The sequence below is a fragment of the Macaca nemestrina genome, chromosome 4, assembly GCF_043159975.1.
Source record: "Macaca nemestrina isolate mMacNem1 chromosome 4, mMacNem.hap1, whole genome shotgun sequence".
Classification (NCBI taxonomy): Eukaryota; Metazoa; Chordata; class Mammalia; order Primates; family Cercopithecidae; genus Macaca; species Macaca nemestrina.
Window position 1 is genome coordinate 5,360,276 of NC_092128.1, and position 17,382 is coordinate 5,377,657.

General features: G+C 44.6%; 1 protein-coding gene and 1 long non-coding RNA gene across 3 annotated transcripts in view; both read right to left on the reverse strand.

Moving 5' to 3' along the window:
* The window catches only part of LOC105474942 (dipeptidyl peptidase like 6), a 1,161,442-nt gene that overhangs the window by 916,266 nt on the left and 227,794 nt on the right, over window positions 1-17,382 (reverse strand). The gene's annotated exons all lie outside the window — the stretch shown is intronic.
* LOC139362680 (uncharacterized) overlaps window positions 1-17,382 on the reverse strand; it is a 69,700-nt gene continuing 52,318 nt past the window's right edge. Inside the window, exon 2 of the long non-coding RNA XR_011621834.1 lies at window positions 1-17,382. This exon is cut by the window's right edge and continues 22,108 nt beyond it. This is a non-coding gene — a long non-coding RNA (uncharacterized lncRNA).

The window sequence follows — 17,382 nt, forward strand, 5'->3', positions numbered from 1 at the left end:
TTTTTCTTTTCTTTTTTTTTTTTGAGATGGGGGTGTCACTTTGTCACCCAGGCTGGGGTGCAGTGTTGTGATCTTGGCTCACCGTAACCTCCCCCTCCCAGGGCTCAAGCAATCCTACCACCTCACCATCCCAATTAACTGGGACAACAGGCACATGCCACCATGCCCAACTGATTTTTGTATTTTTTAGTAGAGACAGGGTCTCACTATGTTGCCCGGGCTGGTCTCAAACTCTTGAGCTCAGGCGATCCACCTGTCTTGGTCTCCCAAAGTGCTGGGATTATAGGCATGAGCCACCCCCACCTTGCCAAGTTTTTGCCCTTCAACAGGGCAATCTTCCACGATCTCACTTCTGAAATCAACACTCCTCATCACCCCTTGTTCCTCCCTTGATTTTTCTCCTTAGCACTACTCAGCACCTGACCAGTGCTCCTCTATTCTTTTCTCCTCTTCTCTTATTAAAATGTAGGTGGCATGAACACAGACCTGCCTCTCTTGTAGCCTGCTATATCCCCAGCGCCCGAACAGCAATGCTGCATGTAGTAGACGTCTAGCAGCTATTTGTTGTTGGATGTTTGATAAATGCATTTGCCTTATCTGATTGTCGGACGCCTTGATTTTTGTGTACTTAAGAGGAAAGCTGTGTATAAATGAGCATTCTCAGTGTGAATACAAAACAGGTGTGTGTGTGTCTGTGTGTGTGTGCTGTGCTGTGCACCCTCATACTCAGAGAGAATAAAAAATCCTCTATTATAGGGAAGCAAGCTGGAAGCAAGGAGACAGGCCTTGAGTGATCACTAGGTGAATGCCTGGCTTAGAGCAGGTGCTCAATAAAACACGGGATGAATGAAACTGACATAGAAACTGTGTGTTATTCACTCGTTCACCAGATAAACAAGATGTGACTGAAGACTCAGACATAACGGGAAGTGAATATCTAAAAATAAAATAGAGTAACAAGGCTCCCAGCTAGGCCTTAGCTCAGAAGAGTTTGAGCTCTTCTGAGTTTCACCCAGAAGGCAGTTCAGTCCCGAAGCCAGAAGCAGCACTGGTGAGTGGGGAGTGGAGTGGAGATCTAGCATCCAGCCACTGCCTTCCATGGTGGGGTTTCTCTCCAATATAACCTTGGAGGACCACGCCATGATTTCCATTATAGGATGTGCCATGTTTCATTGCCATGGTGGTTGCAATGAACATATATAAAGAAGGACAATATTCAGACAACCTGAGGTAATCATTAGAGTCACTGAATGGACAGAGAGAGGCATAAAGATTTTCCATTTTTTAATTCAGAGAGAATATTACTTTCCAAAAAAGTTGCCTTGTTATTTATTTTAGTGTCACTGCTATGGTTGAGGGCACCTTCATGATGCAGGTAACTCCAAACAGAGGTCAACATTCATAAAACATACATAGACATGATCGCTTTCCTGACTTTTAGAACCACCATTTTTTTTTTAAACCAAACCTCATCTCACCATATCAACCACTTTGAATATCTATTTTATTAATTGTTCTTGACATTGAATTACCTTTTGTTGTTTGTAGACTGTAAAAATGATCACTGTTGGAGGTGATTTAAACATTTGACAACATAAAAGTTATTCAAAAGGCTTGGAAGGACATTATTCAAGAGGGCTACCAAGGTAAATGAGTTTGAAGGGAAAATACACACCCTACATTCTGGTGTGTACTTTTCCAGTCTTTTTTCTAAAGGCTGTATCATAAAATATTTACACAGAAGAAGATTGCTTATTCCAGGTGAGCCTTAGGTTGTGTTTTGGGGGAATTGGACAGACATGGAAGTGCCATGTCTGTCTGCTGGGATGGCCAGAGGAGGTTTACCTGAGAAAGAAACTGTGAGACTGAGCCTTGAAGGATAGGCCAGAATTTTTAGAACTTGTCCATCCCTACATCTTTCTAAGACAGGAGGAACTGATTGTCTAATAAAAACTCTAAGAAATAATAATTTAAAAAAAACGTTCAAACACAGAGTACTTTTATTTCATCCTAAGTGAATTTTTATCTTTTCAAGCCAATACTAAGTGAAATAAAAATAGACATTTGTTACTTCTCAAAGGGCATTGGTTTCCCTGTCCTCAGGATGTGTCATCACAGGGGAGGGTCTCTCAAAACATCATCTGATGGCTGCAGTCTCCAGTGCCACCAAGAGTCAGGGCCATCTGTTAACTCATCCACGGTAACAAACCTGAGGGCCTACTGGGTGACAGGAAATGAATGAGACATTGGATTTACTACAACAAATTACACAATCCTAGCCCCTGTGGAATGTTGCCCAGATACCAAAACCTCTACATTTTTGTCAACGCTTCCTTATAGTATAACATAAACAGCATAGTCAACAAACGCCATAGATGTTTGGAAGCAGCAAGGATCACTGTGGCCTTAGTCTGTCCACGACTCATTGGAGGAAGAGATGTTTCATCCAGGTCTTGAAGGTAGGTAGGACTTAGGTAAGAGTGAATGCCATACCTCTCCCCTGGTGCTTTTATTCCCTCTCAGAATTACCTTTTCTCAGTTACACTTAATTACTGTATGCCAATATATGCAGATAGCACATTCTAAGATAAACTAATTTTTTTCTAGTAGAAGGGTGTTATTGCACACATCATCTACTAAATCTGTCACATTGCATCTGCCTTCTTCGTTCCTTCTTAAAACAACCCATGGGATAAACTGTCCTTATGTTTCACTAGCAGGAAATGGCTAGTGAATGGCTGCTTTGTTTTTATCAGTGGCTACTGCGAATAGCACCTCAATGGCTTTCCCTCCTTGCCATGGCTATTAGGAAGCTCAGAGCTCAATCTGTGGTTTACTTCTAGCAGCTGCACTGAAGCACAGATTCCATTTCACTGGTCACTCTGAGATTTGTTGTTTTCTGATTCCTTTGCTCCAGTCAGACTGGTCTCTCAATTATTTACTTATAAATGTAAAAGACATTGTACTTTTGAAGCTTCTAAAAATCACATATTGAGAAGACAGACTCAAAGTAAATAAAGCAATCTAATGCTGGAGCACATTTCACCTAAGAGAGTCCAAATGCCTGCTTAGGGCAAATAAAAAGGCCCAAAAGCATCTTCTAAAACAAGTTAAGTGAAACTCATCTATAGGAACATTTTATGAACAGCATAATTTTAGTCTTTCATAGGCACAAGAGTAAAACTTAATTTATATCTTAAGTCAATATTAATTTTGGCTTGTATTATAACTAAAAAAATTACTTCCCAACTAATCAGAATTTATCATGAAATTAAAATTTTTGGAGAAGCTTTTAATAGAAAGAAACAAAACAGAAAAATAAATCGCTGACTGACTTGAAATGAGCAACTTCTGGCAGATGTTCAGGAATCATTAAAGATACAGCCAAATCACTCAAGCTGTTTCCTGCAAGTCTAAATCCACTGTTGTTGAGATGGATGGCTCTTTCTAGACCCCGCTAACCAGGGTACAAAGGTTATCACAGACATATAGAAAAGAACTAACAACCAATTTAATATTGGATATGAAAAATGACTTTTAAAAAATTAGCTCTTGGGTAACTTTAAATCTAGTGCATTATCACATACCCCACTATTCCTTGAATATTACAGCTGAAGTTTTATTGAAAATTGATGGGGTTGGCACCATGGCTAGGCAGAGAAGTTGCTATTACATGGTATGGTTTGAGAGAACTGCCTTCTAAAAATTGTGAATTCTCCTTTTTTATTCCCTCATTGTAACTTTGTTCTTTGGAGACTCCAGAGGAAAGGCAGAATGGTACGGTGAAATACACATGAATTGGGAGTTAGTGGCACAGCCGGGACTAGATCTTATATCGCTCAACCACAGAGGTCACTTGATTCACTTATAAAAGGAGTTAGAATATGTACCTATAAGGTTGTTTCCAGATCTAACATTGGATAGTATAATTCTGTAATATTAGCTTATTGACCCAATAGTTCTGGCACAAGCTTCTTCACAACTCCCTCATTGTAAGGAAGTATCCCTGATCAGGCAACACACTTAACCAACAGCTTCCAGAATTGTTAGAGTTGGCACCTTAGCCAAAATTGGCCAGAATTGGGGCATATGGGTGTTTCCCTGGCTATGGACAGGAGATGTACTGGGTGGCTAGGAAAGAGGGAATATTAACTGTGGTCTACTTTTCAACTTGGTTTAGAACCCCAAGGAGATCTAGGTAAGACGAGAAAATGATTAGCTTTACTCAAGCAAGGGTAGAGGAATGAAATGAATGAGATCATTGAGGTGATGTAACTCGGGAACCAGAACTCACACCCATTATTATTTCCAGCCTCGGTTGACCTGTTATCTACATATGCATGAGGATGAAGTAGGTTGTATGGGGTGGGGTGGGGAGAAATGCACCCACACTCTTTGAGTTTGCAACCTTCGGTTCAAACAGTAACCAGCTGTGGTTTGTTGTCATTTGCTGCTGAGGTTGACACATCTCAAAGAATACATCCTTTCGTCAAGAATATAATTTTAAGTATCTTTGAGGCAGAGTTTTTTAAGAAGAGCTGGGCTCTCAGCAGATCATTCTCACACTATATTTCTTATTCAGCTGAAATAAAGTTTAAACGAATATCAGTGTCAACTTTGAAGAAGACACAGGGGGACAGCCTAAAGATGTGTCCGTAAGAAGACAAGATCAATCTTGGTGCTAGATCTATTGCTTCACAAAAGTCCATTAATCTGTTCATCACATCAGCACTCTTGAAACCCCTGCTAGGTTACAGGCCCTGATGTAGACACTGATTTAGATACAACTTTGACAAAAAGCTTACATTTTAGTGAACTCTAACTCTGTGGTTATGTGGGGGACTGCTGCCGTGAAGCAGGAGTGGCTTCTACTTATGATATTTCATATTTAGTAGAAGGATAAGAAAAATGTTTGTGTGCATGTGTGTGAATAATGTGAATATAGAATTACCAGGTATACTGGGGAAGGAAGAGGTGGGGGAGAGAGCTATCACTTCAAGTTAAGAAAACTGGAAAATCTTTGTGAAAAATAAGGTATGGGACCTGTATTTTAAATAATGGACAGTATTTCAAGAGATCAATATGAGGGATGAGAATTTCAGGGCCCCTTATAGGCTGAGGAACTGCCTTACAGAAGCAAAGAGACAAAAATGTTTAGAGCTTTTTCGGAGGAAGAGCAAGTACCTCATTTGGTTGTAGTGTCAATTGCATGTAGGAGAAGAGGGTGAGGATGATGGAATAATTAGAGCATAAAGGATTTCACCCAATTCTGTGATTAAACTGACAATGAACATCTGATAGGCTGGAACTGACATGAGTAGGCCTGGGCTTTCCATAGTGATCTGATGGCAGTGGCGGATTAGATGCTGGAGAGGAGAACAGCAGGTGTGGGGCACACCAGGGGACTGTCCCAATCATGGAGGATGAGAGTGATGGCTACAGGAAGAGAAGGGCATTAGTTATAGGACACCACACTTATGTTGGAGAAAGAATTGTCAAAATACGGTCACTTTACTATATGTAGTAAATAAAAGAGATATTGTAAGTGTCAAAGATGGATAACTAGAACAGGGATATTAATAAAAATCAGAAGTCAGGAATAGGAACCAGTTTGTGTAAGGAAGCCCAGTGAAGTGAGTTATTGTTGATAAAATGTGACAGGACAGTTAAGCGGGATTTAAAAGACAATTGCAAATGAAAGGATAGAGCTGAGAGCAAGGTAGAGGTGGCCTTATAGATTTGGGAGGTACTATGGTCTGAATGTGCCCCCCAAAATTTATGTGGTAGAAACTTAATCCCCAATGCAACAGTGTTTGGGGGGTGGGGCCTTTTGGGAGGCGTTCAAACCATAAGGCTCCACCCTTATAAATGGATTTAATGTATGAAAAACATGGGGTTGCAGGAGAAGATTCGTTCTCTTCCACCTTCTGCCATGTGAGGACACAGCAAGTTGGTCCTTGCCAGATGCCAGCACTCTGTCCTTGGACTTTCCAGACCCCAGAACTGAGAGAAAACAAATTTCTGTGCTTTATAAATTATCCAGGCTCAGGTATTTTATTATAGCAACACAAAGGGACTAAGACAAGAAGTGTAATAAGTTAAAGATGGAGAGCAGTTGTGGGGAAGGACTGAGAGTAAGACACCAGAGAGGCAGCTGCAAGGTGGGGAAGTTGCAAGAACCTCCTGGAACATCAGTGTGTGGATTCAGCTGTCTGTTGGGCAGTGAATTAACCAATAGACTGCTGTCTGTTGGGCAGTGAATTAACCAATAGACTGCTGTCTGTTGGGCAGTGAATTACTCAGGAGGGCTGCGTGCTCCAAACTGGGCCCTTGGGCCCTAAATAAACACATACAGGATTGGAGAAAATAAGGATGCAAAGGCGGGTGCAGCCAGAGCCCACTGGATTTAAGCAAATGCACATTAGTGTAACCAGGGGAAAGAAGACTCTAAATGTCTCTGCAGTAGAAAACCAATGCACCATTTTTAAAACATGCTTAACACTTCATTTTTTACCTACAAATACATTTCTGTTAGAATAGTTACTAAAAACCTACAAAGGAATTTGTATAGCTTTGCGTGAATATTTATTTTCTTCTATGGATGTAAACTATTTAATTCAGGAAATGTAAGTAGAAACTCGAAGCTTTCTTCCCTATTTTTCTTTTTTATATACTAAAAATTACCAAAGAAGATCACTCTAAAAGGTATATTTTTGTTTTAAATATTTGATTCCCCAATAAGAGAGGCAGGCCAGGAGTCATGACAAGGCCCTCTTCAAATGATGTGAGCTATCTGCTTCCAAAAGCTGGTGCGTGCTCTTTACTTCCTCCTGTCCCATCCATCTACTCAGTCTGACGACCACAATCTCCTGGCCTTTACGGCATAAAGCAGCATTTCTTCTTGACATTTGCTTCCAAACACCTTGCCCTTATTACTCCATCATTCTAGGGACCTCTTTATCCTCCAACCATGAGGACTATGGGTGCCGCTGCACATCCCAAGGGGACTTCGTATCCTCACATTTTTGTGGGGATCCAGAAACAATCTTGACCTTTTCATAACCCAGAAGAGACATATGATTTGAACAGACTTCCAGCAAATAAGAGAAAATCTCAAAAGGAAATCTGGCCCTTCTCTTCCTAAAGCTTAACATACTTGGACGTCACCCTTTCATCCTCTTTTCTTCAATGAGCTTTACAATTATGTTAAATGTAGACAGGTCACCTCCAGGCAATACCTGGAGACGGTCACAGAGGCAGGGGTCCCACTGCCATGAAGGCCACCATTAAAACAAGAGCAATGCACCTGCCTGTGAGGCAGGGCAGCCCTGGGAGAGGGGCTCCAGGGCAGGTGAGGGCCAAGGCCTGTTCTCGGAAGCCACCTCGTGTTTTCCAAACAATAGGAACTGGTACTAAAAGGCAAAAACAAGCCTGAGCCCTCTCCCTTGACACCCACATCCACACTGAATGCCTCTCATTTTATTAACTGTGTATTGAAACTGATTGCAATTCCCTGGGCAAAGCAAAAACAGTATGAAAGAGCTGTCTTTTTGAGCATCTAAATTGTTTTTTCTGCTCTCCTGGCTGTTCTAGGATAGAAGGATGTCTCGGAGGTATTGGGGTCACCCTGGTAGTCAGAGGCAAGACCCAGGAACCCATGTGGGTGGCAGGGGCGGGACTGCCCAGCAAGGCTGGAAGCAGGTGCGGCTGCCTGAGGGTGGGGCTGGAAGAGGGTGGAGCTTCCTAAGAGATTCGCTCTGGCTGGAAGAGGTGGGGCTGGCAGGGGGCAAAACTGAGGGCGCGGATGATCAGGGGTGGGCTGGCAGGGGGCGGGACTGCCTGAGGGGGGTCAGAAGGGTCAAAGCCAGCAAGGACGGGGCTTGCTGGGGGACTGGCTCTGGCTGGCAGAGGCAAGGCCGGCAGAGGGCAGGACTGAGGGCAAGGCTGGCAGGGGGGTTGGCTGTGGGGGTGTGGCTCTTAGGAGTGGGGCTTGCTGGGGGCGGGGCTGGCCACTGCCAGGCTGGCAGGTAGCAGGACTGTCAGGAGGGAGGACATGGGAGACAGGACCCCTCCAGCATCTTGCAGGTGGGCAGAGCCCTGTGTAATTGGACATGCTGTCCCTGTCCTGGCCTAAAACAGTGGTCCACGCTTTCCCATCCAGGGACAACACGTGGCAAACCTCCCACCAGCACCCCACAGGCACCCACATCCTCCTACCTCTGCGCCACACCAAGCATCCCCAGCGTTCTCCATCCCCAGACTCTCTCAAGCTCATTCTGGGGCAAGTCACTGCCTGTGGGCTCCAGGGACTCGCCCTAGCTGTGAGCACCCCCCTTTCCCTCCCAGGACCGCAACTGGGGTCCTGCTTCCTGCACACTTTGGCAAGGAAGCTGGAGTCCTGCTTCTGGCATACCTTGGCAAGGTGAAAACTCGCAGGGTGCCCTGGTGCTCTGCTCCCAGGACAGTGGCCAGCCCAGGAGGACCTCCAAGCCCCTCCTCAAATGCCAGGCCCGGCCCTCTGTGCACACGTGTGCGTACACACAATCACACAACTCTCACTCCTCCCCACACTCTCACACACTTGTACACTCACAATCACCCACACTCACACAACTCTTATTCCCCACACTCACTTGCATACTCATTCACCACTTTCTCACTTGCCCACTCACAGTGACACACACCGTGACACGCTCACACTTTCTCCCATTTTCACACCCACTCACCCACTCACACTCACACCCTCTCCCACACACGCTCACCCACACTCACACCCGGTGCTGCACACCAGAGCGCCGCCCTCCTCCGCCCACAAGCCCAGCCACCCCAGCAGCACCTCGGGGCGCTGTCCCTGGAGCTGGGCTCTCTGGGAAAGGGCAGGGGAAGGGCACGCCAGGGAAAAGCTCATGAAATCCCCACCAGGTGAAAAGGCTGATCCCTTTTTTCTGCGCGGAGAAATCCCCGTGTAATGACCTGCGGAGCCCCTCTCCCACCACTCCCGCCGCGCTGGCCCGCCTCACTTCCATACATCACGGCTCTCCCAGCTTTCGCTGACTCCTCGTTTTTTAAGTCTTGGGAAAGCAATGCAATCTCCATAGTAATTTGGAGTTCACAGAAACTGCATTTCCGGGATTCATTTATTCCTCCGACTCACTGCTGGAGGCTAGATCATTCCTCATTTCCATGATTTCCTATCCACGCTGAGAAGCTCTTCAACTCCAGCCTGCCCACCCCGACGTGCCAGCCACCAGGAAGCACCGCTTGGAGCACCCCTTTCTCCGGGCTCCGCTCCGAGCTTCCTCAGTGGGAGCATCTCCGATACCCTCCTTGACTCAAGGGGCTGGGAACGGCCTCCTTCCTGGCCCCTCTCCCTCAAAAAACGGTGGGTGAGGCCAGAACGTGGAAGACAGACAAACGCGCAAGCCTCCGTCATTGTAATTCCAAATGAATAACGAACGGTAACTGTCCATTCCTTTGCACACACACAGGCACACACATGGAACCACACCTTACCAGCACAGCAGGCAAACCAGCAGACACAGTGGTATCCACTTTCTGATGGGTGGCAACCAGGAGGGACATCGTGGCCATTGCCATTCACACACCCCTGGAACATGCAGACCCCCGGAGCTCTGCGCCTGGTCCACTCCAGCACCGTCAGCCCTCCTGGCTGGGAAGTGGAGCCAAAGGCGCCAGCTTCTTGTCACCCTCAGTTTGATGCATCACCCTTGACGCCCTCCCTCCCTCCTCCATCAAGGGAAAAAAAGGAGGGGGAGAGCCACCTATCTAAGATGAAGTTCACTGAGGCAATCCCATCCTCTCCGGAATTCTCCAGGGACAAAGGGTAATTAGAGGGCAGTGGCTGAGGAGCTCTGGAGGTGTTTGGGGATTGGCTTCCAGGGTTCAGGTCCCGGTGCCCCGATTTAGTTCCTCCTGGCACGCTGTCTTCCCCCTGACTCTGTTCCCCCTCCTCCGAGCTCATCTCTCTGACCAATTCCATACTGGCCAGTGACAAAGCACCCCACATATTTATGCTGCTGCCTTGCTCTCATAAATTATACCCGTTTCCCAGACAAAGGCCCCTTGGCTCTGAAGGAGGATGCCATTTTATTTATGCTGCACTTACACACCTGCATACTGAACTCTATATTTAAATCAGACAGAATCAATGGTACCAAGGGAAACAGATGGAGAAAGTCCTGCATGTCCTCCCCAGCTGCAGCCCCCCACAGCTCTCTGCTGGGTCCTCTGATGGTGACTGACCCTAGTTATGGTCAGCCTGCCGCTCTACCTCACGCTGCTCCTACGTCCATGTCCCCGTCCAACGGAAATGGAATGAGACTCACATTTAGTTTTCTGAGAGAAAAAAAAAAAAAATGGTTTGACTTCATTCCTTCCCACTTCTGTAAATTATATGTGTGAATTACCTAGAAGGCACTTATCTGCAGACCAGATTGAGAATCTCCCACTAACTCCTTCCCTGGTGAGGGGGAATAAGCTTCCAAGAGAACTTTTGTTCTATGACTACACAAAACATGCATTCTTTAGGATGATTTTCTAAACCTGTTCAGTTCACCAGGGGAGTCTGGAAGCCAGTGATTCAACCTAAGGAAATTGCACTGAAGCCCCAGGCATGGGACTAGAAGCTGTCTTAGTGGAGCAGTATATATGCTTAGTGGAGCACATTTACAAACAATGACACCAATTTGTATTGCAATCTACTTCTCATTGAGAGTTCTTTGGTCTAATCATGAATAAATCAGCAAGGGTGATGCCATAAAACTCAGGGGTATAAAAGCTTACATCTTGATGCATTGCAACTTTTACCAAATAATAAATAACATCTCGACAAATTTTTAAATGCCTACTTTCTAAATAGTCTGTGCCTGGCTAAAAATGAAACAAATCAAACCAAACCGAACAAACCTTACTCTGGATAATGTGACCGTACTATAAATTTATTTCATAAGTAGCCTCTTTTTTTTTCCTTTTATCTCACAGCTTCATTCAAATTAAATGATTCCACTGGAACTTTTTCAGTACCTACCTCTCATGCCATCTGTGTGCAAGGTGCTCTACAGGATAAAGAGAGAGAGAAGACATCAACATTTCTTACTTCAAGAGCTTACAAATCACTTGACTGGTTTTCCTCATAAGAAGTCAACAGTATTTCACGCTGAAATTTAAATTATACATGTAACTTTTAGTACACATTTGTCTATGCCTGTAACAAGAAGCACTTGAGGAATTCTAAAGGAAAAGTTCACCAACGATTCCTGCTAAAACTTTCAGCATTCAACGTTGTGGCATCTCAGCGATCTCAACAGAAATCACGCTCAGTCCCTGCAGAATTTTCATGGTCCTCTGGTCCCTACTTGCGTGTGTCCTCTAATGAGTCCTTCAAGTTTGAACTGAGACAAGGAGGTTATATTATTTCTATTTGCCTAAGTCTTTTCTTAAGGGCATTTTTTCCAGATCTGTAAGATCTGAGTAAATGCCTCACTGGATCACATCTTAATTAAAAATTGTGTATCCAATTTGGGGCCTGCAGATGTGAGATGAACAGGTCTCGGTAGGAGTTCAGAAGAAGCCATTAAAAAAAAAATAGGAAGATAGCTTCTCTACTTAGACAAATAGAATAAAAAGGCACTGAAAATTTCTGAGGAAGACATGATTGCATGAAATGTGTTAAAAAGCAATTTTTTTACATGAAGATTTCTTTAACGTGTGACAAATGAATATCTATTTTCTGTTTCCAGTGGGGACTGGGAAAGAAAAGGGTTTGGTTTGAATTTCATCAGAAGGGAGGTAGGTCAGACATCAGAATGTGCAACCAGTGGCACCAAAGACATTTTTCTGTCTACAGCCATACCACCCTGAATGCACCCGATCTTATCAAAGACATTTTTTTTTCTCCCTTTCTGTCTCTGGAGGGTTTTTAAAAAATGTGTGGGTGTTTGTGATTACTCAGATGCCTAGAAGTCAGAGAGGCCTACAGATTACCTGTTAAGGTCTTTTATTCCCCCTGGCCCCAAACTGTTTCCCAATTATGGACTTGAAATAAAGAGTTTTCTGTTTCATAGATTTTTCTTCCAGAATGTCAGTTTCACCTGTTTCAGAGAGATATGGAAAGTCCATTTCTCCATCCATCCCAAATTGCCAAATCCCATGTCTAGGAAATGTAGCTTATTTCCTAAAATGTTATTTCATCATTTTCCTTTTTCTCTCTGTTATTCTGCTCAAACTATTCAATGTCTACGAGAGTACGGAGAGTTCATTTTTCCACTGGATTTACTCAATGCCTGTTCACATAATCTACTGGGTACAAAGTAAAGAAATAATATGACAAACCCCAACTCTTTCTTTCCTTAGTCCCATCTACCACACCAAGCTAAAAAAGTAGATCATTTTCTCTCTGACCTGGAAGAATGGGAGTCTGGCTGGTCACATGATCAGCTGGGGATGCCTTGGGCCACCCGGGGAGCGATGACATTAGTCCTCGACAGAATTTCTTCCTACTGTGACAGAACTGGTCCCACTATGAGTAAAGCTACAGAGGGCACCATGCTAAAGCTATGAGCTAGTGCTGTCACTCTTAGGGGAGTGGTGAGTCTGGGGACCAGAAGATTGAGACACAACTTTGTCTAGTGACTCATGATTCCTCTCCCTCCCCAGACTATTTCTGCACCCCTTCAAATTGTCTCACGTCTCTCTCTAGCCCAATCAAAGATCTAATCCCAATTCTCAGTCAGTGGGAGGCAAAGTGGACTTGAAACATGGACCTCCACTCTCACTGGAAAATAGAAAGACATCACATGGGCAAATAATAGGTACAGTATTCAGTCAGCACTGCGGGAAGGGGTCTGCCTGGATCTTAATCTCTATCTTTCCCTCGTACAGTGACTGGCAGGACCTGTGTGTTCAGCAAAGGCTGGCTGATAAATGAAGGACCATTCTAGCTTGGGGGAATGAAGACACATTGGCCACTTTATCCCTAGTGCACTGAATGTGCATAGTGCAAAGGTTCTTTCCTCCTAGACACTGGAACAAATGGCAGAGATGAGACTGGAAGATGCACCACTCAAACTTCCTCACCACACATCACAGCTTTGCTTTTAAGGGAAAAGTGTCATAGAAGCCAAAAATGAGATCAGAGCATTCCACATATAAAAAGTTTTAAAAGAGCTTGAATTTTAAAAATTAAATTGAATTAAATGATGACATCCTCATGGGGCAATTCATGGAAGAAAGAACAAGTGGGGATATTGCAAAGGGTATCAGTACACCGTACTGTCTCTATCTCCCTCTCCTAATTCAGCTATGCAAATGCAAAACTCAGCAGAACAGGAGTCTGTATTTCCATAGTATTCATTTTTTATGCAATAAAAACAAGAGAATTCCCCCTGAAGTTGCACCTGCTCCAAGGCAGTTTCTTGCACAAATCATTCAGACTGCTTCTCAGGATGCCAGAATTTGCAACAGAAGAAACAAAGTTTGGCAAGTCTCTTCTTCGTGCCCCCAGATGCCTTCATTTTGGGGGTTGATTTCTGGTAATATTGTTTCGTGTACACGTTTCTAAGAAAGAGTTTTTCTTTAGGCCCTCCTGTGAAATGTAGAAGGAAGCATTGGCAATAAAGATTTCTTGAACTTTTAAATTACTGCATAATTTATGAAATTCTTATATTAATATACAAATTAGACAGAAATCACAGACATAAGGAGAAACAGCTCTGACCTAAGAATTAGGATAAATTGTTTCTAATCCTGGGATACCCACAAATTTGCTGTGTGAGTGATATTCAGAGACATCTAATGACTTGCCCAAAATTTCACTGGCGACACGTGTGTGTGTGTGTGTGTGTGTGTGTGTGTCTTATGGACAGAAGGGTTGTTAGAATAAATGGCATCTATAAGGAGGATTCCCAGGCAAGATGGCCGAATAGGAACAGCTCTGGTCTGCAGCTCCCAGTGAGACCAACACAGAAGGTAGGTCATTTCTGCATTTCCTTTTTTTTTTTTTTTTTTTTTGAGACAGAGTCTCGCTCTGTCGTCCAGGCTGGAGTGCAGTGGCCGGATCTCAGCTCACTGCAAGCTCCGCCTCCCGGGTTCCCGCCATTCTCCTGCCTCAGCCTCCCGAGTAGCTGGGACTACAGGCGCCCGCCACCTCGCCCGGCTAGTTTTTTGTATTTTTTTTTTTAGTAGAGACGGGGTTTCACCGTGTTAGCCAGGATGGTCTCGATCTCCTGACCTCGTGATCCGCCCGTCTCGGCCTCCCAAAGTGCTGGGATTACAGGCTTGAGCCACCGCGCCCAGCCGATTTCTGCATTTCCAACTGAGGTACACAGTCCATCTCACTGGGACTGGTTAGACAATGGATGCAGCCCATGGAGGATGAGCAGAAGCAGGGTGGGGCATCACCTCACTCAGGAAGCACAAGAGGTCAGGGAACTCCCTCCCCTGGCCAAGGGAAGCCATGAGGGACTGTGCCATGGGGACAATGCTATCCAGCCCAGATACTACGCTTTTCCCACGGTCTTCACAACCCGCAGACCAGGAGACTCCCTCGGGTGCCGATACCACCAGAGCCCTGGCTTTCAAGCACAAAACTGGGTGGCCATTTGGGCAGACACTGAGCTAGCAGGAGGAGTTTTTTTTCATACCCCAGTGCTGTCTGGAACACCAGCAAGACAGAACCATTCACTCCCCTGGAAAGGAGGCTGAAGCCAGGGAGTTGAGTGGTCTTGCTCAGCAGAGCCCACCCCCACAGAGCCCAACAAGCTAAGATCTACTGGCTTGAAATTCTCGCTGCCAGCACAGCAGTCTGAAGTCGACCTGGGATGCTCAAGCTTGGTGGGGGGAGGGGTGTTCACCATTACTGAGGCTTGAATAGGTGGTTTTCCCCTCACAGTATAAACAAAGCCGCAGGAAAGTTCAGACTGGGCAGCGCCCATGGCAGCACGGTAAATCCACTGTAGCCAGACTGCCTCTCTAGAATCCTCCTCTCTGGGCAGGGCATCTCTGAAAGAAAGGCAGCAGCCCCAGGTGGGGGCTTCAAGATAAAACTCTCATCTCCCTGGGACAGAGCACCTGGGGAAAGGGGTGGCTGTGGCACAGCTTCAGCAGAATTAAACATTCCTGCCTGCTGGCTCTGAAGAGAGCAGTGGATCTCCCAGCACAGCGCTTGAGCTCGGCTAAGGGACAGACTGCCTCCTCAGGTGGGTCCCTGACCCCTGTGCCTCCTGACTGGGAGACACCTCCCAGCAGGTGTCAACAGACACCTCATACAGGAGAGCTCCGGCTGGCGTCTGGCGGGTGCCCCTCTGGGATGAAGCTTCCAGAGGAAGGAACAGGCAGCAATATTTGCTGTTCTGCAGCCTCCGCTGGTGATACCCAGGCAAATAGGGTCTGGAGTGGACCTCCAGCAAACTCCAGCACGCCTGCAGAAGAGGGGCCTGTTGATCAACATTAACAAAAAGGATGACCATGCAAAAACCCCATCCGAAGGTCACCAATATCAAAGACCAAAGGTAGAGAAATCCATGAAGATGAGGAAAAACCAGCACAAAAAGCTGAAAATCCCAAAAACCAGAATGCCTCTTCTCCTCGAAAGGATCACAACTCCTTGCCAGCAAGGGAACAAAACTGGATGGAGAATGAGTTTGACAAATTAACAGAAGTAGGCTTCAGAAGGTGAGTAATAACAAACTCCTCTGAGCTAAAGGAGCACGTTCTAACCCAGTGCAAGGGAGCTAAGAACCTTGAAAAAAGGTTATAGGAACAGCTAACTAGAAGAACCAGTTTAGAGAAGAACATAAATGACCTGATGGAGCTGAAAAACACAGCACGAGAACTTTATGAGGCATACACAAGTATCAATAGCTGAATCAATCAAGCCAAAGAAAGGATATCAGAGATTGAAGATCAACTTAATGAAATAAAGAATGAAGGCAAGATTAGAGAAAAAAGAATGAAAAGAAATGAACAAAGCCTCCAAGAAATATGGAACGATATGGAAAGACCAAACCCACGTTTGATTGGTATACCTGAAAATGACGGGGAGAATGGAATCAAGTTGGAAAACACACTTCAGGATTTTATCCAGGAGAACTTCCCCAACCTAACAAGACAGGCCAACATTCAAATTCAGGAAATGCAGAGAACACCACAAACATACTCCTTGAGAAGAGCACCCCCAAGGTACGTAATTGTCAGATTCACCAAAGTTGAAATGAAGAAAAAAAATGTTAAGGGCAGCCAGAGAGAAAGGTCACATTACCCACAAAGGGAAGCCTATCAGACTAACAGTGGACCTCTCTGCAGAAACCCTACAAGCCAGAAGAGAGTGGGAGCCAATATTCAACATTCTTAAAAAAAAAAAATTTTCAACCCAGAATTTCATATCCTGCCAAACTAAGCTTCATAAGTGAAGGAGAAATAAAATCCTTTACAGACAAGCAAATGTTGAGGATTTTGCCTTAGAAGAGCTCCTGAAAGAAGTGCTAAATATGAATAGGGAAAACCAGCACCAGTCACTGCAAAAACATGCCCAAATGTAAAGACCATTGACACTATGAAGAAACTACACCAACTAATGGGCAAAACGACCAGCTAGCATCATAATGATAGGATCAAATTCACACCTAACAATATTAACCTTAAATGTAAATATGCTAAATGCCCCAATTAAAAGATACAGACTGTCAAATTGGATAGAGTCAAGACCCATTGGTGTGCTGTATTCAGGAGACCCATCTCACATGCAAAGACACACATAGGCTCGTAATAAAGGGATGGAGGAAAATTTATCAAGCAAGTGGAAAGCAAAAAAAGCAGGGGTTGCAGTAGTCTCTGATAAAACAGACTTTAAACCAATAAAAGTCAAAAATGACAAGGAAGGGTATTACATAATGGTAAAGGGATCAATGCAACGAGAAGAGCTAACTATACTAAATATATATGCACCCAATACAGGAGTACCCAGATTCATAAAGCAAGTTCTTGGAGACCTACAAAGAGACTTAGACTACTGCACAATAATAGTGGGAGACTTTAACACCCCACTGTCAATACTAGATCAGGGAGACAGAAAATTAACAAGGATATTCAGGACTTGAATTCAACTCTGGACCAAGTGGATCTAATAGGCATCTACAGAACTCTCTACCCCAAATCAACAGAATGTACATTCTTCTCAGCACCACAGAGCACTTATTCTAAAATTGACCACATAATTGGAAGTAAAACACTCCTCAGCAAATGCAAAAGAACAGAAATCAAAACGAAGAGTCTCTGAGACCACAGTGCAATCAAATTAGAATTCAGGATTAAGACACTCACTAAAAACCTCACAACTACATGGAAACTGAACAACTTGCTCCTTAG